Source organism: Macaca nemestrina, chromosome 16 (assembly GCF_043159975.1).
Source record: "Macaca nemestrina isolate mMacNem1 chromosome 16, mMacNem.hap1, whole genome shotgun sequence".
In the NCBI taxonomy this organism is placed as follows: domain Eukaryota; kingdom Metazoa; phylum Chordata; class Mammalia; order Primates; family Cercopithecidae; genus Macaca; species Macaca nemestrina.
This window is the reverse complement of record NC_092140.1, coordinates 18,887,481-18,915,115: the sequence shown is the minus strand read 5'-3', so window position 1 is coordinate 18,915,115 and position 27,635 is coordinate 18,887,481. Positions and strand designations below refer to the sequence as shown.

General features: G+C 40.2%; 1 long non-coding RNA gene across 2 annotated transcripts; it reads left to right on the top strand.

The window, feature by feature from the left end:
* Positions 1 to 147: 147 nt before the first annotated feature.
* LOC139359203 (uncharacterized) lies at positions 148 to 27,264 on the top strand. 2 transcript variants are annotated; one of them, XR_011615107.1, is made up of 3 exons: positions 148 to 282; positions 2,147 to 2,269; positions 27,140 to 27,264. It is a non-coding gene; the product is annotated as an uncharacterized lncRNA (long non-coding RNA). The 2 variants fall into 2 exon arrangements; XR_011615106.1 differs by lacking the exon at positions 27,140 to 27,264 and adding an exon at positions 25,213 to 25,606.
* Positions 27,265 to 27,635: the final 371 nt, after the last annotated feature.

The window sequence follows — 27,635 nt, the reverse complement described above, 5'->3', positions numbered from 1 at the left end:
CTTTTAATTATGTGCAAACTAAGGGGCAGATTATGCAGACATTTCTAGGAAAAAGGATGGTAACATCTGGGTTGCTGGGTTGTTGCCATGGAAAGGGGTGGTAACTTCCGGTTGTTGCCATGGCAATGGTAAACTGACATGGCACACCGGTAGGTGTGTCTTATGGAAAGGTGCTTCCAACTCCTCCCTGTTTTAGTTAGTCTTCAGTTGGTCCGGTGTCTGGGCCCTGCCTCTGAAGTTATTGAGTCCTGCCTCCTGAGTCACGTCCTGCTTCCACCCTCAGTAAGACTTCTCAATGTTTACCCTGAATCTTCACGCACTCAAATTTTAAAGCATTTTGATATTTAAAGCATTTTGATATTTAAATCGTACAAATGTATAACTCTTCAAACAAAATCCAACAAATAAAGTCTCTAAAGAAAAATATATTATTTTTTATAATTCTAAGAGTAACACCTACTTAAGGAACATTTTAAAAGAACAGGGATATAAAAACAATCTTTCATAATCCCCTTTCTAGAAATAATCACTGTACAGATTCTGGCATATTTCCTTTCAATCTCCTATGCAGATCTCCATAAATATTTGTGTCTATACTTACAAAGTTGGTATCACACTTTTGTACTTTGCAGTTAACACTTGAGATAATTTTACAAGCATTTTATCACATCATTTAAAACTCTTGATAATAATCATAATCTTAAAATTCATTCTTCAAAAAATGTTAACAGTAAAGTCCATTCTTCCTAACCATTGATTTAAAAAATTCATTCCTAATTAACTGTAGCCTTAAGGTTTCCCTCAGGTTTCCCAAACAGGGCACATGCAGGACAATGCCTTTAGGACTTCTTTGTCAGAGCTCCCTCAGCCGTGCTGAACTGCTGTTTTGCCACATTAACAGGGGGCGCCATGGGAACCACTCTAGAGGGTTTGTTAAGATGACGGGAGCTCAGAAGGCCTATTCATGGAATACACAATTCTTGAACTTCATCAATGCCCATGACTGTTGTCATGTTGACTGACACAGTGCTGGGATATTTCACTACAGGCATACCTCAAAGATATTGTGGGTTCCATTCCAGACCACCACAATAAAGTTAATCTCTCAATAAAGTGAGTCACCCAAATGTTTTGGTATCCCAGTGCATATGAAAATTATGTTTACACTATACTATAATCTATTAAGTATACAGTGGCATTATGTCTGAAACAACAATGAACATATTTTAATTTTATAATAATTTATTGCTAAAAAATGCTAATGGTCATCGCCATCTGAGCCTTCAGTGAGTGATAATCTTTTTGCTAGTGGAGGATTTTGCCTCCATGTTGATGGACAATGACTCATCAGGGGGTGGTTGCTGAAGGTTGGGGTGACTGTGGCAATTTCTTAAAATAAAAAAAAATGAGGTTTGCCACATCAAATGAGTCTTCCTTTCATGAAAGATTTCTCTGTAGCATGCAATGCTGTTCGATAGCATTTTACCCACAGTTGAACTTCTTTAAATATTGGCGTCAATGTTCTCAAGTCCTGCCATTGCTTTATCAACAACATTTGTGTAATATTTAAATCCTTTGTTGTCATTTTAACAATACTCACAGGATCTTCATCAGGAGTAGATTCCCTCTCAAGTAAACACTTTCTTTGCTCATTCATAAGAAGCAACTCCTCATCCACTCAAGTTTTATCATGAGACTGAAGCAGTACGACTACATCTTCAGGCTCCCATTTCTAATTCTACTTCTCTTGCTATTTCCACTACACCTGTAGTGACTTCCTCCACTGAAGGCTTGAACCCCTCAAAGTCATCCATGAGGGTTGGAATCAGCTTCTTCCAAATTCCTGTCAATATTGATATTTTGACTGTTTTTAATGGCATGTAGAATAGTGAATCCTTTCCAGAAGGTTTTCAATTAACTGTGCCCAGGTCCATTAGGGGAATCGCCACCTATGGCAGCTACAGCCTTACAAAATGTATTTCTTAAGTAATAACACTTGAAAGTCAAAATACTCCTCAATCCGTGGGCTGTAGGATGGATGTTGCATTAGCAGATGTATTAGTCAGTTCCCACATTGCTTTAAAGAAATACTTGAGACTGGGTATTTTATACATAGAAGAGGTTTAATTGGCTCGGGGTTTTGCAGGCTGTACAGGAAACATGATGCTGGCATCTGCATGACTTGGAGAGGCCTCAGGAAACTTACATTAATGGCAGAAGGTGAAGGGGGAGAGAAGGGTCTCACATGGCAGCAGCAGCAAGAGCAAAGGTAAAGTTGTCACACACTTTTAAACAACGAGATCCCATGAGGACTCACTCACTGTCACCAGAACAGCATGAAGGGGATGGCGCCAAACCATTCACGAGAAACATCTCCATGATCCAATCACCTTGCATCAGGCTCCACTTCCAACACTGGGGATTACAATTCAACATGAGATATAGGTGGGGACACAGATCCAAACCACCTCAACAGGCATGAAAACAACACTAATTTCTTTGTACATCTCCATCAGAGCTCATAGGTGACCTGGTATATTGTCAATCAGCAGTAATGTTTGGAAAAAGCAATTTTTTTCTGAGCAGTAGTTCTCAATAGTGGGCATAAAGTATTAAGTAAACCATGTTTTAAACAAATGTGCTGTCATCTGGGCTTTACTGTCCCCTTTTCAGAGCACAAGGAGAGTAGATTTAGTGTCATTCCTAAGGACCCTAGGATTTTCAGAATGGTTAATGAGCATCGGCTTCAACTTAAAGTCTCCAGCCGCATTAGCCCCTAACAAGAGAGTCAGCCTTTCCTTTGAGGTTTTAAAGCCAAGCATTGTCTTCTCTCTAGCTATGAAAGTCCTAGATGGCATCTTCTTCCAATCCAAGGCTGTTTTGTCTCCATCAAAAATTTGTTAGTATAGCTACCTTCATCAATGATCGTAGCTAGATCTTCTGGATAGCTTGTTGCGGCTTCCCCATCAGCACTCGCTGCTTCACTTTGCACTTTTATGTTATGGAGAAAACTTTATTACTTAAACCTAACAAACCAACTCTGCCAGCTGTCCGTTTTTCTTCTGCAGCCTCCTTACCTTTCTCAGCCTTCACTGATTGAAGCTTAATTATTTCTAGCTTTTGACTTAAAGTGGGAGACTTGTACCTCTTCCTTTCACCTGAACACTTAGAGGTCATTGTAGGGGCTATTAATTGGCCTAATTTCAATATCACTGTGTCTCAGGGAATAGGGAGGCCCAAGGAGAGGGGGAGAGATGGGGGAACAGACGGTCAGTGGAGCAGTCAGAACAAAAACATTTATCAATTAAGTTCATTGTCTTATATAGGTGTAGCTCATGGCACCCCAAAACAATCACAATAGTAACATCAAAGATCACTGCTCTCAGATCACCAAAACAGATATAGTAATAATTAAAATGTTTGAAATATTTCAAACTTTGAAATTGGAATATTGTGAGAATTACCAAAATGTGACACAGAGACACAAAGTGAGCACATATACACAAAGTGAGCGATAGACTCTCTCAACGCAGGATTGACACGAACCTTCAATTTGTAAAAACGCTGTAGTATCAAATGTTTGTGTTGCTGGTAAAACTTGGAATGGAGAGGAAAGACGAGAGGATGTCAAGAGGTGGTCATTGTTTAATGAGTTATTCAGAAGCACACTCATTATGTAGCTCTTCCAGTACTACAGTGGTGTGTGTGTGTGTGTGTGTGTGTGTGTGTGTGTTTTGCATGTTGGTCAATTTTTTTTAACAAATGAAATATATAAACATATTGAAATGAAGTTTAGCAAGAAGTCACACAGTCTTGTAGTTAGGTTATAGAAGATTTAAAGTTGAAAGACTTGCATCTGAATTCTGGTTCTGACTCTTAAAAACTGTCTTTTTTTCAAAACTCTGTGGGGGTGAGAGGAAGTCCTGTAGCCCACCCAACTCCAAACTAAAGAGTCTGAACTAGATTTGGTAGATGTGTCTTTATTTATATTTGTTAACAGGGCTATAGCATGATTCAAATAAGATTCAGCAGAGGCTAATTTGGCACTGATCTGGCAGACAGAATGGAGAAAAGAGAGACAGAGACAGCAGACTTGGGAGTAGTCCAAGGGAATGAAGGAGGGAATGGAAAAAGGAGACTGTGAAGGAAGAACTGATGGGGTTTGAAAATTGCTTTAATGTCAGGGTCAAGGAAAATGGAAATAAATTAGCAAAAAGACCTATATTTAAAAGAGCAGACAGTGAGGGATTAATTTGGAGGTGGGAAAGGGGAAATAATGAGTTTAGTTTCAAACAAGCTGAGTTTCAAATGCAATATATACACAAAGAAAGAAAGAGGAGTAGCAAGATGAGATGGGCAAGAAAAGATAAATATGTAGGTAAAAGAATTGAGATGCTAGACCAGAACTGGGGGCAGCATGAGAGACACGTGGTAAGGATGTTTCCAAGATGGTCTGGCAAAGGTTCTCTTTGGATCCATAAGGCAACAGAAAACACAGATTATTTAATGAAATTGAAACAATAAGCAGAATATTGAGGAGTGACACCAAGTTTGACTGAAAGCTCCATTCTAAAGAGATGAATAATTCTTAATGTGAGATGGGGGGTTTTGACATACCAACTTAAGGAGTACTAGAATCTAAAGCCATTGTCTTTAAGTGGGGACTCCAGGGAACACCCAGCAGTTGATGAAATCAGAAAATTTTTATGTCACTCCAAAGGAAAGTAAGATACAAAAGATTGAGATACACGGCCCCAGCTGACTGTGAACAACCTTTAAAATCTGCCCTTGGCTTTGGGAATGCTTTGAATGAATTTGCTGTGAGTTGCTCAAGAAGAGGCAGAGGGCGGAGTTTGAAACTAGAATTGTTAGGAAGAAATGAATTGGATTACAGAGATAGAGAAGATACATTCGCATTCTAATGCCCAAATATATTAGGTCTTTAGGTAACTGAATAGAGAGGGGGGGAAAAAAAAACAACAAATAGCAAAAACATAGACTGCAGTTTCCCCTTGAGGTGGTAGCCTACATGAAGCAGTTGAGAGAAGCATAAAAGGTGTTTCTTATAAAAACTTTAATCAGTCTTTGATTATCCACATTGATCTATGTACCTTGCACATTAACCTTGGAAGTTATCTTGTTTTCTTCTAGTTGGCTACCTCACATTGACAATTCCAAGGAATATACGCCCATTTTCACTTAAGAATATACCAAAACAGGCCGGGCGCTGTGGCTCAAGCCTGTAATCCCAGCACTTTGGGAGGCCGAGATGGGCAGATCACGAGGTCAGGAGATCGAGACCACCCTGGCTAACACGGTGAAACCCCGTCTCTACTAAAAAAAATACAAAAAAAAAAAAAAACTAGCCAGGCGAGGTGGTGGGCGCCTGTAGTCCCAGCTACTCTGGAGGCTGAGGCAGGAGAATGGCGTAAACCCGGGAGGCAGAGCTTGCAGTGAGCTGAGATCCAGCCACTGCACTCCAGCCTGGGCGACAGAGCAAGACTCCGTCTCAAAAAAAAAAAAAAAAAAAAAAAAAAAAGAATATATAAAAACACATTAAAAATTATTCCATGAAAAGAATTCCTAATTGTTTGCTTTCCAAAATCCAATGTGAAGAGAGTTTTAAATCATCTGATAATCTAGGAAGATCTATAGTGTTTCAATAAATATTGAAAATCGATTGAATGACTTCCTGGAGTGAAACATTCCCAGTCCTAAATCATTCTCTGGGAAGGGAGACATATTTGAACAGCTGTATATCATTTTTTTGTCTCATTATATACAAGTCTTTGTATTTTCCATGTTCCCAAGTCAAAGACCACCAGAGACACAAAGTTGGTTTATTGATGAAATTGGGTCGGTTGGCTCATTGTGATGAGGGAGGCCTCACATCATGAGGGACCATGGGGGAGGCATCTCAGTAAGAGGATGTTGAAAAGATCTTATTATAGGGCTGGGACATGTTTGGCTCTGTCAGGAAGGAGGAACTATTCCACAATAGAAATTTTTACATTGCAGGTGAGAAGAACGATGGAAGGCTAACATTGTAATTGTCAAAGCAGCAGCAGTCACTCATCTTAGCCCGAATAGGGGATGGTTGGATGGTTTTGTGGCTTGGACAATATTCTTGTTTTGTCTTGATCGATTAGAGTGACTGAATGTCCTTGAATGACACTGGTATCCTGTGCTGTGAAATAGTTGATGTTAAATGGATGAACACCATGGCCTAGCTGTGAGTGGGGAGCCAGCTCGTAGCAACACTGGGGCCTCGCTGATAGTACCAGTCTTGCTCTCCACTAACTGAAGCTGCCTTTCTCTTATTTATGAGCTCTGCCCAAATGCTCCTAGTTTCCAGTTTCTCAGCAATTAGCACCATGTGTGTTTATTCATCCAACAAGTTTCTATTAAGGACCTCCTGTGTGCTAAAGCTATAATAGTAAGCAAAACAGATATAGATCTCTTAAAATTAGAGGCAGTGAGTAGAAGAAAGATAGAAATTCATTAATTTTTAAAAATCCAAATATTTCATTACAAGCTGAGATAGTTACTATGAAGGAAATATGCAAAGAGTTCTCAGAAGCTGTAACTATTCTAAAGAGTCAAAAAATGATGTTTAAGCAGAAATCCAAAGGATAAGTGAGAGTTGGTCAGGTGAAGACGGTGGGGAGGGAGGGTGGGAAAGGCATTCTGGGTAGACTGAATCATCTAACACTCAGAATGCAAAGACCCTGAGGCAGAGAGGCTTTGGAGAAACCCAAAGAAGGCCAGTATGTCTGGCTCCCTACTCATCTCTAAGCTATTTCCAAGTCTTCTCTTGGACCAAACAGTATTTATTACAATATTCAGCATTTTAAACAATGAGTTAAAAAATCCAACGCGTTGTTTGAAAGCCAATTAGCTTTAGCTGAAAAAGCCACCGTGATGGTATGTAAGAGTTAATACGGTTTCCAGAAGCAGTGGTCTTAGCCTCTGAGAACTCATCAAAACCTTTAATGTTCCAATTTGAACCTAGAACCTTGGTGTTTTCACACTGAATGCTTGGATCATTCCTGCTCTTCTCCCCTAATTTTAACATTACTTTCTTGTATTCTATGTCTTTCCTTAATTCCCTAGCCCCCCTGAGGGTAGAGTTCTATCCTATTCCTCTTCACATGCCCCCAGCACCTTGGCATTTAGTTGGTTTTGTTGGTTTAACTAACGTTTATTGAGTAATGTACCCATTTGCACTCCACACTAGGACACCAACTCTAAAAGGATGGATCTGTCCTCAGAAAGTTAGAGTTGTACAAGGATCTAACCCACCATCTGAATAAAAGTGAAATCCAACTTTTTGGCCACCTTATCAAATTGTTCAACACAAATTTCTGTATGGCTCCTCTCATAATAAAATAATCTTTATTTTACACTTCAAGGAAACTACTTTTAATACTATTTTCTATTTGTCTCAAAATGAAGTTTGACGATTACAAGATGGTATTACTGTCATTAAAACCAAGTGGCTTAATTGTGATCCCATTTACAATTGATGTTTTCACCTTAGGGGATTTGAAAATGAGGTGTGTTTCCTTTTATGTTTTCAATGGCAGGCCCTTGTAATGGTTGTATGAGCACAAGACTGAGAATTAGGAGCCCTTCATTCTGTCCCTGACTCACCAGGTTACCTAACTTAACCTCATCTCATCTGCGAAATGGGGATAATAATACTTACCTCCCTCACTGGGGTATCACGAATATTAATTAGCGTTTGTCAAGTGCTTTGAGATCTTCAGATGAAAGGCCCCGTGGAAGCTCAGTATAAAGTACTATTCTATCAATCTCCCCGCCCCCCACTTTCACCTGAACAGTGATTACCAATTACAGCCAGCTCTAAAAGGCTCTAATGCCGCATTCAGACACGACAAGGCAAGTTTTATTGGTCCATTAGGACATGTCTATTTGAGGGAATTAGTTTTGTGAAAATGGTTATTATGCCAAGGGCTTTTATTTTAAGCAATCGTTGCTCTTAATAGTTAATAGTTAAATATTAAGCCATTTGGAAAGGCTGGTTTCACGTTTTGATTGGAAGGACAGGCCTTCATGCCATACCATTTACATCTAAAGAAGCTTAGGCATGTGGTGTGGGAGAACCTACTTCCCATAAAATGAAATTATATTTATATGGAAGCCAACTTTGGTTTCTGAGAAACCAGCTGCATGGTGAAGACAATACTATCCACTTAATTAGAAAAGGAAGAAGTGACTCCCACGTATAATTTTCTGGATTCCAATTTCAAAGAATTCGTAACTCATGAAAAATTAATTCTGTCATTAGAACCACATTTCATATGTGGCAGCAAGCTAAATCAGTTCATAGTACCTTTTTTAAAAGAAAAGCTCTTAGCAAGCTAATGTTCAACTTCAGAAAGGGGGCATGGACTCTTAAACAGTTGGATTGAAATAACGTATGTTCTTTGAAGAATCAAAGCACTATTAATTTATCCTGTTCCAGGTTTGTTTGTATGTTTTTTTGATCGACTATCAGAGATTTTCCTGGTTCAAAAGTAATTGATTATTTCTTCGGAAAGCAGGGTATTAGCTAGATGAGACCATTTCAAAAGCTAATTGAGTTGTTACAATGAAGAGCTTATTGAGAAGTCAGGTGACATATTCATATTTTCATGACTACAAATTTATTTTTAAAAATATAAAGTAGAAATTCTTTAAAAAGTCAATTTACTCAATCATTGCAGAATGTGTTTTAAAAAAATTTGAAAGTCAAGACAGAAAATAGAGGGACAAAATTTTACCATTATTTTTCATATAGAAAGTAATAAACTAGTTTCTGATCATATAGATCACAAGGCGACTTATCTTCATGAAATTAATTCATGTCATGTTCATAAACACTGTATGACCTCATTTAGATTCATTCCCACCTTGTGATAATTTATGTGTAAAGAGCAGTAAAACCACGATTGTTTCACCCATGAAGACAGTGCTCCTTAAGTAAATTCACTGTGTAAACAAGGGAAACAGGTTTTCTTTACTTACGAGTGAGGTCTAACATTGTCCAGGGCCTAAGAAACCAGCTAGCAGCATTGTGGGCATACAAAGAGCATGTCAATTACAGATGATTCTTATCTATCTATTAACATACTTAGCAGTCCCCTGGCTAAAACTTATAACCCCATTATCCTGATCATAATTGTGCTGTTTATTTACTAACACAAACACATATCTTTTTAAAAACATCACAGATTTATTTAAGTGATCTAATGAGCTTTCTTCTATGTTTATTTTGTTATTCTAAAAATATTTTCATTAACACTGAAAATCATTTATTCATTCATTCAACAAACACTACCCCAACTGAGAATGCTATTGTCCCCGACTGGGAGGTGGGAGGGTAGAAAGACATTTTTTTAAAATGTTGGCCAGGCATGGTGGATCACACCTGTAATCCCAGCCCTTTGGAAGGCCAAGGCGGATGGATTGCTTGAGCCCAAGAGTTCAAGCAGCCTGGGCAACATAGTGAGACCTCAACTCTACTAAAACTAAAAATTAAAAAATTAGCCAGGTGTGGTGGCACATGCCTGCGGTCCCAACTCCTGGGGAGGCTGAAGTGGGGGGATTGTTTGAGTCCAGGGGATCAAGGCTGCAGTGAGCTATGATCATACCACTGCAGCCCAGGTGACAAAGCAAGACCCTGTCTCCAAATAAATAAATATTTTAAAAATGTTGTGTAGTGTGACATAGAAAGGAGAATCTTATTTATTCTGGCAAATTCTCAGCAGGGCAGATGGTGGAAAGGACGATGCCAGGCTGCATCTTCTGAGAAAACAGTGAGGAGTTGTGAGAGGTAGGGAGGGGCAGGCAGGAATGGAGGGTTAGCTGGCATGCCCTGGGGTGGGCAGACTGAGAAGCAGGGCAGGCTCCGGTCAGCAGTGACCTCACCATTCATGCTAAATGAGCTTGATTTTATCCCAAACATGATTTGACATTGTTGGAGGGTGTCAGTAGTGGGACATGACCAGATTTAGATTTAAAAGCTCTCTTGGGGGCTGGGAGTGGTGGCTCATGCCTGTCATACCAGCACTTTGGGAGGCCAAGGCAGGTGGGTCATGAGGTGAGGAGATGGAGACCATCCTGGCCAACATGGTGAAACCCTATCTCTAATAAAAATACAAAAATTAGCTGGGCATGGTGGCATGCACCTGTAATCCCAGCTACTTGGGAGGCTGAAGCAGGAGAATGACTTGAACGTGGGAGGCAGAGGTTGCAGTGAGCCGAGATTGCGCCACTGCATTCCAGCCTGGTGACAGAGCAAGACTCCATCTAAAAAAAAAAATCTCCTGGGAAGCCCTGCAACTTTCCACACCTGGCTTATCATCAGAACCACTAAAAAATACAAACAAAAGCAAAAACTCTTTTAATATTTCTTTGCAAAAAGTGAAAACACAAAAAACCAGAATCTCATAAAAAAGGAAAGGCAAACAATTCCTTGTTTCCTTCACACTTTCACTAACATAAAAAGGTTGTCTATCACTTTTTAAAAAGTTTTCTTCCAGTCTTTATGCAGACCCAAGCAAATATGACTATGAAATCTTTTCGCCAGGCAAGGTCATCCTGTTATCCCAGCACTTTGGGAAGCAAGGTGAGAGGATTGCTTGAGGTCAGAATTTTGAGACCAGCCTGGGCAACACAGTGAGGTCCTGTCTCTACAAATAATAATAATAATAAAAATTTTAAAACATTATCTGGATGTTCTGGACTCCCCAAGGCTAGCGGCCTCCACTCAGGTTCTCCTGTCCTGGGGTGAGGCTTCCTGTGGCCTGGCCTGCTCCATTCACCTGTAGATTTCTGTGAAATGCTACCTCAAGAGGGTCAAGACGCCCACAGGGAGGCCACAGTGGGGCAGCTGGTGCCCCAGGTCCTTGCCCAGACTGTGTTGGGTTCCCTCTGTTGTGAGTTTGGGGTCCGTGTCTCCTAACAGCCACTGTTTCCCCCTGGGCTCTCAGCCTCCCACCCCTCGTCTTCCCTCCCGTGGTGGCCCTGATGCATGGTGACCACTGCCCGGCTTGGCTCCTTACTCCAGTCATACCCTCGCACGTTCTCAAGCCACCCACAGTGGGAGATTCCAACTCACGTGGAGTTTTTGGTTGTTGTGGGAGGTTGGGTGTTTTCAAACATTAAAGACATTTTGAGTAAATAAATTTGCTTGATATAAACCATCCCCTCAAAAAAAAAAAAAAAAAATTAGCTGGGTGTGATGGCACATGCCTGTAGGCCCAGCTACTTGGGAGGCGAGGCAGGAAAATAGCTTGAGCCCAGGAGTTCAAGGCTACAGTGAGCTGTGATTATGCCACTCAGCCTGGGCAACAGAGTAAGGCCCTGTAGGGAAGGAAGGAAAGAAAGAGAGAGAGGGAGAGAAAGGAAAAAGAAAAAGTCTTACTATCCTTTTCTTAACCTGAAGACAGCAGGTTATGGTCATCATTCCACACCTTGCTTTTTTTTTTTTTTTTTTTTTTGAAACAGGAGTCTTGCAATACTGCCCAGCCTGATCTCAAATTCCTGGGCTCCAGCAGTCCACCCACCTCAGCCTCCTGAGTAGCTGGAATGACAGGTCTGGGCCATGGCAGCCATCTGCTTTTTGGAATTGTTATGGAAGGGCTGAACTGGGAGTCTTTATCTGCACAAGGCTCCTTGCTGACACTGATAATCAGATGGAAATACAGGCCTATGTGACAGATTGAAAGAATGTAAGTTTGGAAGCAAGAGCCCAGTTCAAAAGCCACACTTCCAGGGATATTAGGATCCTGGGTAAGAGAAATTTCTATTGTAATTAGGCTAAAATCTCCAACATATTGAAACTAGGTGTTTTCTATTCCTGGTAAGTCAAGTTTCACCCCTGTAGTGCCCTAAACAAGGAAAGGGTAGGTGCTGCCGAGGGAAGGAGGAGGTGTGGGGTGAGGGGATACTGGCTCGGTGGAGAAAGTGTAGCAGGCAGAGGCTTCCACTCTCCTCCCCTCAGGGTGACAGAGGAGGGACTGGGTTTGATCCCTAGGGGGTCCCTCAGTAATCTTGTGGGGAAACAAGAAGGCACCTCATATTCTCTGGGGGCCTGAAGAGAGATGCTTAGGTTGGCTGAGCTGCCTGGCAAGCCTCCTAGAAGGTTACAGCACTGGGGGTGGCAGGTCCTTGATTTGGAAGTCTGCTAGGTGGACCTTCTACAACAGATCCCAATGGGGATCACCCTCAGGACTGCCATGGCGCCAGAGGACTGAGGCGGCTCCTCCACAGGATGGGCTTTTGGGTCCAGGCTGAGCCGCCGAGCCCCCAGTGCCAACACTAGGCAAGGGGTCAGGATAAAGACCTGGACTGATAGACCCAAGCCCCCTGCTCTTCCCCGAACCCAAGTTGGCCGAGCTGCTATCTTGGACAGGAGCTGAGGGAGGGACAACAAATCTGTAATTTTTTGTTTATATATCTAACTAAGAAATACATATGCAACTCCACTGCACTGCTATTTAAATTTTTAAAAAATAATATATTAGATTTTAGCCTTCTCCCAAGACCAGAACATTCAAAGATGGCTAAAATAATTTTGCCCAAGGCCCAGAAAAGTGCTATTAAAATATGCAGGTCAGAGAGGAATTGAGCTGATGTTTATTGGCCTCATATTTTAAAGGTGAAAATTAGGAAGGTGCTTAAAGAGTTACGAGGCCAGTGGTAGGACTTGTTTTAGAATTGCCACTCATGAGGTCTGGCTTTCTCTACTTAAGATTATTCTCTTTTTACTTATCACTTTTGTGGTGTCTTTGGCTTACTTTTGTATTTCACTATGAAAGCATGGAAAAAGTTGTGTCATTAATAGAGCTTTGCAAGTAGCAATCACTATAGATCTCTAAACCCCTGGGTCACTGGAGAATGGAGCAGCCTAAATCTCTGCAGCCTGGCTGGAGACTTTGCTGCATTGCTGATGATACATGTTGATCAATCATTGTTTTCCAAAAAATAAAGTTTTATTTGATTTGTGTACTATAAAAATCATTGTTCTTTTAAGGCTGAAAGAATCCCTGCTCTCAAAAAGGACATGATTCCTTGGTAGAAAAAAACTGAACCTTAAGAAAATTCACCTTCAGCATAGCTGGTTTCCTAGATACACGTTTTCCCTTTGAATGTGACAGCCACAGTGGCAAAGCTTCCAGACGAAGGTCCAGTTACCATTTCCATACCACCGAAAAAAGTAATTGGATGTGCAGCATTCATATGCACACACAGCTTATTCTGTTAATTGAGGCATAAAACACGGTATGAAGAACTGACAAAAATTTTTTTCTTGGGCTCCTAAAATGTTTGTGCGGTCCAGAATTTATCAGCAATTGAGGTGTACCGTATAAAGAGTTGACATACATTATTTGATCACAAAATCATGTGGTTCTTAGGTAAATGGCTTAATTGTATAGCATTTTAAAATTATGTGTAATTGTAAGACTTGGTGTTATATAATTTGGTTGCTGTTCCTCTTCATTAAAGACTTTTGATAGTAATATAAGCCTTGAGTACTTGGTCATGCCAAAGGCTTTAACCATTAGATGTAAGTATTATTAGAGCAATAAAACATGTCCGTATTCCTCCTAGTATAGACGTTACGCTTTTTTTTTTTAAAAAAAAGAAAAAACTTTTAGAAGCTTTTTTGTAAATAAAAGAAAATAAAAACCATTTAAAATAACATTTTTACTATAGGACAGATAATTTAGAGAAAAACAATTATGAATTTAAACATTTCATGTCAAGAAGTCAAGAATTTACTATTGAGAAAAAAGAAAGCTTAACCAAATTGATTCAATGTATTACTTATAATTGTTTGATTTTGATGTCATTCTTTCCATATAGGTAGTTCTATGTTTGGAGTTCTTTTGGGGAAGAATTTATGCCTTATTTCTCAAATCTTCTGGCCCTGGGATCCTCTTTCACCTTAGATTCAATCTGTCGTGCCTTTCCTAAAAAGTAAAGCTTTCACACATGCTAAGACTGCATTTTCAATTTTTATCCTGGTAAAGCAAAGCAAAAATAAACAAACAAAATTTCAGCTATTTAAAATAAGTGAAATCTTCTCAGATGTTTAGAAAGTTAAGTAAGAAAATGTTAGGGGAAATTTCACATGGATAGCATTTCAGGGACTTAGCTTTTCAGTTTTCACAGTGGATTTCTCTTTTTCAGTCTACTTTTGGAGGCATTTGGGTGGAAATGGGGAGAAACTGAGTTACTTGTCAAAATTATTCCATGTAAGAAAATTTGGTGTTTTGGGGTCTCAGTAATAACCATTTTGGCAGAGACCCGCTAACTGTACAAGGAAATGGATGAAGTACTCGCCAATGGTCCTTGTGTGAGGCCAATTCATATTATGACAAATATTTACTGAGTGCCCATTATTTGCCAGGCACTGGGAATTCTGATGGGATTTTACTCAGAATCATGCACATTTAGTTCACATTTGATGAATCAGAAAGCAGGCTTGAAACCATGTGATGGTTAATATTGTGTGTCAACTTGATTGTATTGAAGGATGCAAAGTACTGTTCCTAGGTGCGTCTGTGAGATGTGTCCAAGGAGATCAACGTCTGAATCAGTGGACTGGGAGAGGCAGACCCACCCTCAATCTGGGTGGGCACAATCTAATCAGCTCCCAGCATGGCCAGAATAAAAGCAGGCAGAAGAACGTGGAAAGACTAGAGTGGCTAAGTCTTCTGGCCTCCATCTTTCTCCCGTGCTGGATGCTTCCTGCCCTCATACATGGGGCTCCAAGTTCTTCAGGTTTTGGACTCTTGAACTTTCACCAGTGATTTGCCAGGGGCTCTCGGGCCTTTAGCCACAGACTCAAGTCTGCACTATTGGCTTGCCTGATTTTGAGGTTTTGGGACTTGGATTGGCTTCCTGGCTTCTCAGCTTGCAGATGGCCTATTTTGGGACTTCCCCTTGTGATGGTGTGCGTCAATTCTCCTCATAAATGCCCCTTCATATATACATCTATCCTATCAGTCCTGTCCCCCTAGAGAACCTAATACAAACCAGAAGCATCGATTCTCTTCTAATCTTTGGGGAAAAGAAAACTGGCTTATTTTTAAAAGTAGGACTAGTAAAACAAGTTTTCATCTCTTTTTTTAGTTCACACAGTCAGCAGGACGATAGTGGGAAGGCATTTACTTACCGTGGGCCTTGGGTTTCTCATCTAAAATTAGGGAATTCATTAGAACAAAAGATTTCGAAGTGGTTCTCAAACTGTCACGTACATTGGAGTCGCCTGGAGGGTTTGTTGAAACACTAGTTTCTGGACCCCACCCCCAGATTTTCTGACTCAGTAAGTCTAGGGTGGGGCTGAGAATTTGTTTTTCTAACAAGTTCCCAGGTGATGCCCATCTGGGATCACACTTTGAAAACCACTGGTCTGGGGTACTTTGATCTACCCATAGCTCTCTGACCTTCAGTGTTTAACGATATATGATCTTTTCCATTAAACTTTCTCAAAAGATTTTTCTTATGATAATTTCATCTAAGACTGTGCACACTAGCACCTAGAACATTTGTTCAGTAATCCCTCATCCCAATGTAGATTTTCAAAATTTGGACACTGGGAGAGTTAAGAGTAATTCCTTCATATCTAAGAATGCATGAAAGTGACCTTCATTTCTGGATTCATGCCTTATGTATTTACACTTCAGTGATAACCAGCTCTGCTCTGCTGAAAATTTCAGCCGCTTTCGCTCCCCTCTTTTCTTCCTGGCAGATCTTGAGTCCTTGCAGGGAGGAAAAGGAGAATACCTTCTTGGCATGTAAAGTCAGGCACAAACATTGATAAGTGGAAGTGTAAATAAAGTTGTGTTCAAGTTGTTGAGCTTTTCTGTAATCAAGCAGGTAGTGAAAAATCTGTGGGATCTATGTAAAGATGTGTTAATGTCTGTGTAGGGGGTGGTAACTCTAAACTAAACTGTTTTTTTTTTTTTTTTTTTTTTTTTTTGGAGACAGAGTCTTGCTCTGTTGCCAGGCTGGAGTAAAGTGGGGCAGTCTCAGCTCACTGAAACCTCTGCCTCTGGGGTTCAAGCAATTCTCATGCCTCAGCCTCCTAAGTAGCTGGGACTACAGGCATAGGCCACCATGCCTGGCTAAATTTTTTGTGTTTTTAGTAAAGACAGGGTGTTATCATGTTGCCCAGGCTGGTCTCCTGAGCTCAGACCATCTGCCCACCTCGGCCTCCTCCCAAAGTGCTAGGATTGTAGGCATGAGCCACCGCACCCAACCTAAAATGAACTCTTACACATGCCACAGATAAGAAGTAACTGGAGGAATCATTGTGACCAGGTCAATGTCCTTTGGCTTCTTGCTTTTTTACCCATCTCTGATTTTCATCCTTATGTAAAATTTTCCCATATCAAGCCACAATCTCCTTGATCCAAACCTTGCATGAAAGTCTTTGGCTCTCCCCATTGGTGGCTCAAAAGGATCTTGAACCCTGGGCAAATGGCAATGACCTGCTCTTGGCCACCTGGATCAGGTCAAGTTGGGCTTAGACTTTGGATGAGGTAGAAGCAGTGGGGCCTGCTCATACCTCCAACACATCCAAAGCTGCTGTGGGTCTTCTGGTCAGCCCACATCTGGCTGCATCTGTCATGTTCAATTTTATAGTGTTCTAAGTTTTCATTAAGGTACATATTTATCAACAGCAACAACATACATGATACTGATATTTGCATCTCATTTTACTATTTTGCATTTAAATGGGGGTGGGAAAATGATCTTCCCTTAGGGTGATAGGCTCATAAGATTAAAAATAGTCTATTCTGGGATTTTCAACTTTATTCAAGAGCATCACAGTTCAGAGGGTGCCTTTGGGGCCCCCAGGGATGGAAGTACAGAGCTGGTTAGACAGATTCCCTCAATTAACTTGGCTTTCATCCTTTTTATATATTAGGGTTCTACATAGGATTTTGTTTAAAAGACATTTAGCAGCTTTAAAAAGTGCAGCCTGAGGCCAGGCTCACACCTGTAATCCCACCATTTTAGGAGACCAAGCTGGGAGGATCATTTGAGGCCAAGAGTTTGAAACCAGTCTGGGCAGCATAGCAAGACCCCATCTCTAAAAAAATTTCAAAAAAGTGGGGCATGGTGGCACACACCTGTAGTCCCAGCTACTCAAGAGGCTGAGGTGGGAAGATCACTTGAGCCCAGCAGTTCAACACTGCAGTAAGCTATGATGGTGCCACTGTGCTCCAGCCTGGGCAACAGAGTGAGATCCTGTCTCTAAAAAACAAAAAAAAATACTGCTGTTTGAAAACCACCAATTTAGTCTAACCCCCCATCGTGTAATTGAGAAAACTGAGACTTGGGTATTAGTCTAAGATCATGTAGTTAGAATTAGTTAGGTGGAAGGTGTGGTCTCTACAAGTTCAGGTAATTTGTTTTTCACACTTCTGTCCACAGTCCCCAAGTGGTGACTAACATGCATTTTTAAATGCTCACTTTATTGATTTATTTATTTTTCGTAACTTTTTGTGAATTGTATTCTCTGATGACTGGCATCTTTATAAGAGAAAAGAATAGGAGATTCAAACAGACACACAGAGTTGCAGAGAGAATTTTGTTCACCTAAAATTAGCAATTTTTAAAGTGCCTAATTGTGTGGCATTTAGTACATTCACAATGTTGTGAAAGCAACACTTCTCTCTCTCTCTGTCTTTCTTTTTTTTTTGAAATGAAGTTTTACTCTTGTTGCCCAGGCTACAGTGCAGTGGCGTGATCTTGGCTTATTGCAACCTCCACCTCCCGGGTTCAGGCGATTCTCCTGTCTCAGCCTCCTGAGTAGCTGGGATTACAGGTGCGTGCCACCACGCTGGCTAATTTTTGTATTTTTAGTAGAGATTGGGTTTCACCATCTTGGTCAGGCTGGTCTCGAACTCCTGACCTCAGGTGATCCGCCCACCTCAGCCTCCCAAAGTGCTGGGATCACAGGCATGAGCCACCACGCCCGGCTAAGCATCACCTCTTTGTTGTTGCAGAACACTTTAGTCACCCCAAAAGGAAACACAACAGTTCCCATGAATCAATGACACACCATTCTTTAAGCCACTCTGGCCCCTGGTAACCACAAATCTGCTTTCTGTCTCTGTGGATTTACATGTTCTAGATGTTTCTTATAAACGAAATTATATGATATGTGGTCTTTTGTGTCTGGTTTCTCTCATTCAGCATAATGTTTTCTAGGTTCATTCACAGCATAGCACGCTAGTTCTTCTTTCCTTGTTATGATTGAATAATATTCCATTGTATGGATATGCCACATTTGTTTATTGTAGTTTCTTTATTTTTATTTTCTCTTCCAAGTTACCCTATTCTTGTTCCTGGAAGCAAGTTGCCTATATGATTGAATCCATGGGGGGTGGGAACAAATAAAGATGACAGCAAATAACTCCACTCAAGGCCTTCTTTTCAATTCTCCAGGGCCCATTGTTGGTCCCTTTAGCAATCAGCTTGGTACTGACCTTGAACCAGTCACTTGATCTCCCTGTGCCTCAGTTTCCTCAGCTATAAAGTCGGCTTGATGACTGCCTGCTACCCATCCCACAGGGAAGAACGAGTTAATGCTTATTAAAAGCTTTCAGCGTCTCAGATGTTAGTCACCATACATTGTAGATAAGTACAGCGTAGCAATCTAATGAGCATCCTCCGGGAGTTCAGTTTGTTTTCCCTAATTACCTTTTTTAAACATGACAAACCTCAGCAAACGTTCCCAGGCGTGCGCGGTGCCCTTTCTTTTTCCAGAACAGGCCTTGCTCTTGGGCACAGTGCGGGTATGCTCTCAGGGCTGCCCGAAAGGGATCTTTTCTCTGCTTGCTCCAGCACATTGCCTGCTCCTCAGTTCTAGAATGAATGTAGGGTGTTCACGATGACTGAGCAGCCACCACATGCCAAATGTATGACAGTTGGGTCTGCAATCTCATTAGATTCTCATGGCAGCCGTGTGATCTAGACGTTACTCCAATCTGAATATCAAGCCACGGAAGCCCAGTGGGATGATGTGACTCGTGCAAAGTTCCAAAGCCAGGAACAAGAGGAGGTAGGCCTCAGTCCTGCTTGTGTAACGTCTTTGCACTCTGTGCTGCTTCACTTTCAGAATGAACTGGTGGCTTTCCTGAGAAGGTTTTGAGGGGTCATATTGGACTCTGTGCATCTGAAAGCTCTTGGGTGAATAGTAAGATGGAATGGAAGAAGTAAACATACTGACTTGAATGCGATACCCCCTAAATCCATGTCCACTCAGAACCTCAGAATGTGACCTTATTTGGAATGAGGATCTTTGCAGATGTAGTTGGTTAAGATGAGGTCACTTAATCGCTCTGTGCCTCAGTTTCCTCAGGTATAAAGTAGGCTTAATGACTGCCTGCTACCCATAAGGGTAGGCCCTAAGTCCAATGACTGGTGTCTTTTTTTTTCTTCTTCTTTTTTGAGACAGAGTTTCACTCTCTCGCCCAGGCTGGAGTGCAGTGGTAGGATCTCGGCTCACTGCCAGCTCCGCCTCCCGGGTTCAAACCATTCTCCTGCCTCAGCCTCCCAAGTAGCTGGGACTACAGGCGCCCGCCACCATGCCTGGCTAATTTTTTGTATTTTTAGTAGAGATGGGGTTTCACCGTGTTCGCCAGGATGGTCTCAATCTCCTGACCTTGTGATCCACCCACCTTGGCCTCCCAAAGTGCTGGGATTACAGGCGTGAGCCACCGCGCCCGGCCGACTGGTGTCTTTTTAAGAGAAAGTAGAGGGAGATTCAGATGCACACAGAAGGAAGAAGGCAGAGGTGGGAGTGATAAAGCTGCAAGCCAAGGAATGCCAAAGATTGCCAGAAACCACCAGAAGCTAAGAAGAGGCAAAGAAAGAATCTTCCTTAGAACCTTTGGAGGAAGCAAGGCCCTGCAAGAGCCTTGATTTCAGACCTCCAGCCTCCAGAACTGTGAGCCAATACATTCCTATTGTTTTAAGCCACCCAGTTTGTGGTACAGAAGTCCTTGGAAACCAATACATAAACCTTCCTACATTTTGTAAGTTGGCCTGTGGACTCTTCCACTGGACTCTTCATGTCACAGTTAATTATGGAATGAGAAGATATTCGGAACTGAACTGTTTAGATGATCAGAAATTGAAATTTTGTGAAAAAAAAAATCCCTTCCCATGAGCAGCCTTTAGCCACCTATGATGATGCTCAAGAGACAGAAATGTAAGTGGAAAAGAAAAAGTTTATAAAGGACTAGAATGGCATATATAAGTAAATATAATTACTATAGTAAGTATACTATCCTTAGGTAAGTATAAATATTAAATTTCTTTTTAAAGAAATAGACTAGAAGGCATAGGTTTGATGCCCAGGCAAGTGAAAAAATTGCTAGTGTTTGAAACAGTTTAACAAAAAAGAAGAAAGAACTAGAAACAAAGAAATAAATTGAGCCAGGCGCGGTGGCTCACGCCTGTAATCCCAGCACTTTGGGAGGCCGCGGCGGGTGGGTCAGGAGGTCAGGAGATGGAGACCATCCTGGCTAACACAGTAAAACAAACCCCTTTTCTACTAAAACTACAAAAAAAAAAAAAAAAAAAAAAAAATTTGCCGGGTGTGGTGGCGGCGCCTGTAGTCCCAGCTACTCGGGAGGCTGAGGCAGGAGAATGGCGTGAACTCGGGAGGCGGAGCTTGCAGTGAGCCGAGATCGTGCCACTGCACTCCAGCCTGGGCAACAGAGCGAGACAGTGTCTCAAAAAAAATAAATAATAATAATAAATAAATAAATAAATAAATAAATAAATTGAAGTGGAGAACAAGAAAATGTTAACCTGAATTTAAAATGTTGATTGCAACATATTTATCAAGACTAGTCTTCTGGTGAGTGCATCTGGAAATTGAGGGTCCAGTGGATTTTTCTCTCTGGGTTGAGTATAGGGATTAATGGAAGGCAAAGATGATATCATCTATCAAAGTAATACAGATTAAGTTTGGGAGATTTTTGACTGATCTCCGCTTGTGTTGTTTTTTATTAATTGGTCCATCTTATGCGTCACTGCTGAAGCTTATACAGAGGATGGTAGTCAAAGTTTGGCTAAAAAGAGCCTAATTTTCAGGTTGAGGGGTGGATAGTCAGCCATTTTTCATCCAGTTGGGAAGAAAGAGCAGAGGATAGATGACCCAAAGGCCTGATTTCTATTTCAAATTCTCCATCAACTAGCTTATGACCTTGCATAAGATCACCCAATATCCACAAGTCTCAGTTTTCTCTTCTATTTTATGAAAGTACCAAGCAACATGATGTGTAAAATACCTATATGTACTATGAATAAAATACCCCTTCCAGTTAAATAAAGAAGCCAAACATGATAACAGTGTTTCAAGATGTCCAGGGACTGGGGTAAGGGCCAACTCAAAGGACATAGGTAAATGTACTGTTTATTCTGAGCAGAATTAATGATTTAAGATGAGGTTTCATGAAAGCCTAAGTACATAAATTAAATGAATTCTATCAATTAACTTAATGATATCCCAAATTCATTGCTGTACATGCAGGTCCAAATGATGTATCATATCCCCCTGATATTCTGCTGATATAATAATAAAATAAAATAAAATAAAATAAAATGTGGCACATATACACCATAGAATACTATGCAGCCATAAAAAAGGATGAGTTTGTGTCCTTTGTAGGGACATGGATGCAGCTGGAAACCATCATTCTCAGCAAACTATCACAAGAACAGAAAACCACACACCGCATGTTCTCACTCATAGGTGGGAACTGAACAATGAGATCACTTGGACACAGGAAGGGGAACATCACACACTGGGGCCTATTGTGGGGAGGGGACAGGGGGAGGGACAGCATTAGGAGATATACCTAATGTAAATGACGAGTTATTTGGTGCAGCACACCAACATGGCACATGTATACATATGTAACAAACCTGCACATTGTGCACATGTACCCTAGAACTTAAAGTAGAATAAAAAAAAAAAAATTAAAAAAAAAAGAGACTGACACAGAGCCTTAAAATGATAGTCTTAAGAAACTGATCAATGCATTAATATTTTATAGCAAAACCTCTGATCTAAACAAAAAATACTTTCCAAAACTAATGACAATGGAATGAGACCATGTGATGGTTAATACTGAGTGTCAACTTGATGGAATTGAAGGATATAAAGTATTGATCCTGGGTGTGTCTGTGAGAGTATTGCCAAAGGAGATTAGCATTTGAGCCAGTGGTCTGGGAAAGGCAGACCCATCCTTAATCTGAGTGGGCACAATCTATTCAGCTACCAGGATGGCCAGAATATAAAGCAGGCAGAAAAAAGTGTAAAGGCTAGACTGCTTTAGCCTCCCAGCCTACATCTTTCTCCCGTGCTGGATACTTCCTGCCCTGGAACATCGGACTCCGAGTTCTTCAGCTTTGGGACTCAGACTGACTTCCTTGCTCCTCTATTTGCGGATGGCCTGTTGTGGGACATTGTGATTGTGTGAGTTAATACTACTTAATAAACTCCCTTTTACATATATCTATCATATTAGTTCTGTCCCTCTAGAGAACCCTGACTAATACAAACTAATGAACTAACTAAAAGGAGATGAGATCACCTTTATAGTCTTCTATGCACACATACCTGCAAATAAAAATGTCAAAATGCCTCGTTTTTGGAAGATGCTCAAAAAAAATTGGTTGGATGAATAAAAACTTTCCTCTTGCATTACACCAATTGTTTCCCTTCCTCTTCCATTTTACTTTGTTTTTATATTTTTATAAAATATTGTATTTTTTATAAAATATTTTTATATTTTGTATTTTTACTTTGATTTTTTTTTTTTTCATTTTGTGTTTTAGATTTGGGGGCAGCATCATAAAAAACTGATCACCCAGGCACCTCCTTGCTCCTTCCCTGGCAGTCCTTAACTGATCCATTTAGGCTAAGGTTTTGATGGAACCATGAAACTCACCATTAAAGATTCCCAATACTTCATTCTCAAAATAATAGTATGTCCATTCATTTCATATGCAAACTAACAAAAAAAAACCCAATCCAAGTTTTTCTACAAGTTAAACCAACACCAAAAATTATTTTTCTGTGCCAAATTTTTAGTACATTAAAAGTTATGAGTATCTGTAGGTTCAATTTGGGCCAGTAAGGACAGTTTCATTTCCTTGACATGACTAAATTTTTATGGAGAACTCTCATAATCAGGATTTCTTTAGCAATCACATCTAACACAATTTCTGAATTCCATAGAACTAACCAACTGTCATTGTCTGTATCAGTGTATAGTCTCCTGGCAGTCACAGGCCATTCAACCTAATGGAGAGCAGAGTTTGCTGCTGGAATTGGGTGGGAGAGCTAGAGCTTGCAACTTACCCCTTTTGGGCCATCCTGTCTTAAAACTGTTTCAATCCATTTTCTGGACCCTGTGAATATTCAGCTTATAAGAATGTCAGTCATAATTGATATTTGTAAAAACAGCTTTCAGATCCATGGATGAAAGGCATGAAATAAGTACAGAGTATTATGATTATTAATCATGATTGTTGTTATTATTACGATTGCTGGCTATTATTATAGTTTTATTAGAACCTCTCTAAAGGTCATGTTGATGATGTTGAAGTTTCTTAAGAACAGGATTCTTAGCTCCTTTATCAGTCCTAGTTTATCCATTGCTTCATTTAAACTGTTAAGGATTTAAGCCAATTGAATTATTAGGGCTTAGTGAGAATAGCTCCAGCAGAGTTGGAGGGTAAATCATATCAGCTTTTGTGAACAAGATGCAAGATAACGCTAAAAAAAAGTGAAGGTGTCACGTTATGCCTCTCCTATCACTATTCTGAGACAAGATTTTCACTCTATGGAAATCAATTATCTTATAAGGAGGATAATTAGCATTAATCACCCTGTTGACAGTTTATAGACTTTGATTCTAAGTTCTCTAACTATATATATCTCCAATTCAATGAGCTCTTTTTGATGCAAATTATCCATTTTTCCATGTTTTTGTATTTTTTTATTATCAGTCTATAGAATGACAAACAGTACGTAAACTATTAGATTTTCCCATGTTTTTGTATTTTTATATTATTTATCAGTCTATAGAATGACAAATAGTAAACTATTACTATTACCCCAGATGATTGTTGTGAGAATTGAATTATTTGATATATATATAAGGTAGTTAGAACAGTGTCTGGCACATAATAAGTTGTGTGTAAATGTTATCTATGATTATTACCAACATCAATTGTTATTTCTTATAAGGAATATTAAGAACTTCACTATTAATTGGCTAGAAAACTATTTGTCATTCTATAGACTGATAAATAATATAAAAATACAAAACATTGTCATTCTATAGACTGATAAATAATATAAAAATACAAAAACATGGAAAAATGTAATGTCCACCCTCAATAGTGCCCAGCCTCATTGGAAAGAAGACAAGTAAGTCGACAACTAGAATACCTTATAATAAGTATTGTGATGGAAATACGCATAGCACTCTCATGGAACTCAGGGGAGAAGCCACCAGACTGTGGAGCAGGAATGCCTGGGTGAGGACGCAGCAGGAAGCGAGAAGGAGTAGGAAGAGGTTCTCAGAGTAGGTGTACTGAGTAATGAAAGATGTGCAAAAGTCAGCTAGGGGAAGAAGAATAAGCTTTATGATATATTTTATGTGGCTGGAGAGTAATGAGACTTAGGAGAAGTGTTAGGAAATTAGACTGGTCAAGGGATATGGGCCAGAACACAAGAGCCTTGGATGCCATGCCAAGGAGCTTGAATTTTATCCTGAAGGTAATAAAAATCATTAAATTATTTCAAGTAGTGACTTAGAGTACACCATTTGAGAAAGATCATTTCTACTGTAGACTGAAGGATGTTTAAAGAGGGTGAGGATGGAGAAAGATAGAAAGATAGATCTTTGGGGGAGAAAAATCAACACGGGTCGGTGATTAATTGGTTACAGATGGTGTAAGAAAGGATCTATGGTAACTACCAGATTTCTGGCTTCCATTAGCCCCTGTAGATGATGGTACCACCCACTGAAATGGGGACTACATGAAAAGGCACTTTTCTTTTTTTCAGAGAAGGTGATAAATTCTGTCTTTTTAGATGTTGATTTGAGGTGATTATGTGATAAATATCTTCATGCTTTATTTCCTCTCCCTCTGCAGTGAAGATGGTGAAAGAGAGAAAAGGAAGACACCTGTAGGCAACACTATCGAGAAACAGAGACCACTTGACTTTTTTTTTTCCACTGAAAAGATTAGTATTTAATGTTGAGTAGATATTGCTCTAGTGCCTCTAAGATTTACCTTGATAACTCAGAGATAATACCAACAACCTCGAATTAAGGAAAGAAAAGAAAAAGAATCAATATCCAAATTTTCTCTAGGTCAATATAGAAATTCAGGCACTGGAAACATTTCACTACCCATGCTGGGTGGCAGCTGCTGCACCCTGCATGCTTGTCCTGCATGTGAATCCCACAGCAGGCCGTGCAAAGGGCAATGGGAGATACAGGTTGCAAGTTTCAGCTCTATCACTGACTCTGTGTGATTTGAAATAAAGAAAACTGTCCTATATGCAGCAATCTTAATGACTTTCTTTCACATCTAATAGTTATAGAGTCTTTTCAAAACACAAGTTCCACAGATGTTAACAGCATCCACAGACTGAGTTCAAACCCTGGCCCCACTTCTTAGCCACATGACTTGGGCAATCAACTGAACTTTTTGTATCATGGTTTCCTCATCTGGAAAAAGGGGATAAAAACAGTAATTACCCCATATGATTGTTGTAAGAATTGAATTATTTGAGATATATATATATATATATAAGGTAGTTAGAACAGTGTCTGGCACATAAGTTGTATGTAAATGTTATCTATGATTATTATCAACATCAATTGTTATTTCTCATAAAGAATATTAAGAACTTCACTATTAATTGGCTAACTATTTAAAAATGTAATAGGTTGGCCAGGCACGGTGGTTCATGCCTGTAATCCCAGCACTTTGGGAGACCACAGCTGGTGGAACATTTAAGATCAGGAGTTCAAGAGCAGCCTGGCTAACATGGTGAAACCCCGTCTCTGCTAAAAATACAAAAGTCAGTCAGGTGTTGTAGAAGGCCTCTGTAATATGAGCTACTTGGGAGGCTGAGGCAAGAGAATCACTTGAATCTGGGAGGTGGAGGTTGCAGTGAGCCAAGATTGCACCACTCTACTCCAGCCTGGGTGACAGAGTGAAACTCTCTCTCTTAAAAAAAAAAAAAATTATAATAAGTACTGTGATGGAAATACGCATAGCACTCTCATGGAACTCAGGGGAGAAGCCACCAGACTCTGCTGCAGGAATGCCTGGGTGAGGACGCAGCAGGAAGCAAGAAGGAGTAGGAAGAGGTTCTCAGAGCAGGTGGACCAAGTAATGAAAGATGTGAAAATGAAGGAGTAGGAAAAGTTAAATAACTTTCTCTTTAGTCAAATATGGTTTTAGCTTTTGGTTGCTTCTTAAAACATAATAAAATTTTTATAAAAGTGCCAAAGAATTAATTATTTGTGCTCTGAAGTCTGTACCTTCCCCTGGTATCAAATAGGTTTGCACCTGAGTATCTTGAGGGCAGAATGTGGGCTTCTGGGAAAAACTTGTTTCTGTCTAAAATGTATTTAAAAAAGAGAACTTTGGCAAAGTACCAGTGAAGGAGTGGTGGATGACTGTGACATGTGGGAAAGTTTATTTCCTCAGGAAGATATCCAGAGATATGGCAAAGGAAGAAAAATGAGTTTTGAAAACAATATGAAGGCCAAGGGAGATTTTCATTTAAGTTTTGGAGGCAGAGATTCATTTTCTTAAAATATCTAATGGATTGAGAAGATGACACAAGCTTTAGGAAGGCAAAGATGAAGAATCAATGGAATGATGACTAATTCCTGTCCTAGCCCTCTGCTATTGTTTTCTAATTCTTTCCACTAATTTCTCACAATCGTGTGGGGTGGACTAGTGACTATTTCTCACAGGTGAGTGGACATGATATGTGGCTCTTTCTAGTCAAAGATTTTAAGATGTTGTTCCTTATTTACTCTCTTGCCCCTTTCTTTAGCTGGATTGACAGTGACAAGGCCCTAGGGTGCGGTAGATCCACAGATGGCATAAGGCTAAGTTCTTGAATCACTGCATAGAGGAACGACACCAGGAATGCTCATCTTGGCTGACATTTGAATGGGAAATAAACTTGGGTTGCGTGAAGACACTGAACTTTCAGAGTTTGTTTTAGCAGGTAGTGTTTCTCCAGCTAGAATGGTACACATCATTTTCTTTTTAGTAATCATTGATTTTGTGAAAACTTTTTGTTGCCCAGGCTGGAGTGCAGTGGCACAATCATAGCTCACTGGAGCCTCAAACTCCTGGGCTCAAGCGATTCTCCTGCCTCAGCCTCTCAAGTAGCCGGGACTATAGGCGCACACCACCATGCCCAGCTAATTTTAAAATTTATTTTGCATTTCTTTGTAGATAAAGGGTATCACTATGTTGCCTAGGCTGGTCTCGAACTCCTGGCTTCAAGCAATCCTACCTTTGCCTCTCAAAGTCTTGGGATT